Genomic DNA, 2130 nt, shown 5'->3' on the forward strand with positions numbered 1-2130 from the left:
CGTAAACTGGTATGTGTAGTTGCGCTATCGGCAAGGCACGTTTCTTCCATTCGGGCGTCACACGCGTTCTAAAATATGACATATAATTAATGTAATGAGGAAGACGCTACATTAATAATAAATGCACACATTCCAGAACATAACATACTATCATGTATAAATAATGGAATAAATGAATAAATGTCATCCAATCGCCAAAGTAAAGAATAAGTTTATGCTCTCATAGAGCTTACAACCAAATCAAATTTATTGTATCAAATCACGGAATCATGATAACCAAAGGGGCATGCTAAGTAGACTTGGTGAAGAAGCCATTGACCTCAGTCGCAATCTCCATACTAGTGAGCCGATCCTCCTTAGAAATCATCTTGGAGGCAGCATCAACATCTAGTTGCGGCACCGCCGAGGCCACCATGTGGTCAACATCCATGGAAACATTGGCGTCACTAGAGAAAGCCAAAGCCGCCGTGATGGGCACCACGGGGGTCGCCACGATGGGCGCAACAGGGGGCGTAGAGATCATCACGGGTGCCGCCATGGGCGCCAGTGGTGCTCCCTCCTGAAGCAAGGAGAGGTGCGTCTCACGCGCCTTCCGGGCCTTATATACATCAACGACCTCCTGTGGTACGCGACACTGGCGGGAGAAATGCTCCACCGAGCCACACCGAAAGCAGTCCTGAGGCCTCTGCCCCCCCTTCCCGGCTTTTGCTGCTTAGCCGGGGCGGAGGGCTGAGGGCCCTTCTTCTTACCCTTGCGGCCCCTCTTCTTCTGTTGAGGCTTGTGAACTTTGAGAGCATTCACCTCCTGGCGAGAACTCCCCCCAAGTGGTTGCGCGGCAAAGTTCTTTTTCAGAACCTCGTCCTGCGCCTCTGCCACCTGGAGGACGTCAATCAACTCTGAATACCTCGTGTAGTTGCCCTGGAGGTAGTTCCGGGCGGACAGGACCGCGTCAGTGTGGAATGTGGATAGGGTTTTCTCAATCTTCTGAGTGTCGGTAATCTGAGTACCACACATCTGAAGAGTCGTACAAATCCGGTGTAGAGCCGAATTGTACTCCCCAACCGTCTTAAAGTCCGCAAACCTCAGACGGATCCACTCTGCCTCTGCACGTGGCTTAACAGTGCACTTCAGCCGCTCAAACCGCTGCTTAAGAGCGGTCCAAAGGCCAGAAGCACTCCGTTCAGCCATATACTCGTCTTTCAGAGTAGGTGACAGGTGATGACGGAGAAAATGTAAAGCCTGCGCATTCTTAGTTTCAAACTTGGGATCGGTGGGGGCCAGCTGGGTCCCCTTACCGATCGCCCTCAGGAGGGTTCTGCCCTAGAGAAAAATCTCACAGTACGAAGCCCATGACAGGTAGTTCATCCCCGTCTGGGCCAACTCAGCAAACTCCTTGTGGACAATTCCGGCCATCTGCAATTTATGCAAAAAATCATGAGATTACAGCAGGTAATCTTTTGCACAAATGCGATATTGATAAACTTATTCAATTAAAATGACGTTCCAATATTTAAAACATGCTGTTATATGACTTACTAAATGATTAAGAGTGCTAAACAATTAATCTACAGAAGTAAAATCATATAATAATATCATGTTACAAAGGATAGCATGTTAAGCGCATCTCGTATGTCAAAACTAGCCCAAAAATTGAATTCCCGAGGCATTTTTAAGCCCAAATATGTGTTTTCAGTGAAAACAGACAGTTTCAGGGGCTTCTACGCGAAATATTACAGTAGGAATATAATGCGCGTAAAAACAGAAAACTATAGGGGCTAAAATGGAAAGAACCACACGCGCGCGCAGTCTGGCTCAGCCCGATGCGATTGCGGGCCGGAAAAAAAATGTTAGTGCGCACTAGCCGGCCCGTCCAATGTTTTTTTTAATTTTGTGGAGAGGAAGCGGCCTGGTATGCAGCAGCCCGCTGGGCCGGCCTGCTCAGGGCTTCGCTAGGGTTTCCCTAGCACCCGAGCGGCGGCTGCCGCTCGCACGCACGCACGGTGTGGCCAGGCGGGCCATCGCCCGTACTCGCGGCGGCGGCGGCCACACAGGGCATGGCCGGGCTGGCCAGCACGCGCGCGCTCGCTGCGGCGGCCGGCGCGGCGCGGCCAGCGGCCATGGCGACAGCGC

The 2130-nt window shown here is 51.1% G+C and overlaps 1 pseudogene; it reads right to left on the bottom strand.

Annotated features, from left to right (window-relative positions):
- Window positions 1-289: 289 nt before the first annotated feature.
- LOC147978093 (uncharacterized) lies at window positions 290-1413 on the bottom strand (annotated as a pseudogene).
- Between the last annotated feature and the right edge of the window lie 717 nt (window positions 1414-2130).

The sequence above is a fragment of the Triticum urartu genome, chromosome 3A (assembly GCF_056163025.1).
Source record: "Triticum urartu cultivar PI428250 chromosome 3A, HENAU_Tu73, whole genome shotgun sequence".
Taxonomy (NCBI): Eukaryota; Viridiplantae; Streptophyta; class Magnoliopsida; order Poales; family Poaceae; genus Triticum; species Triticum urartu.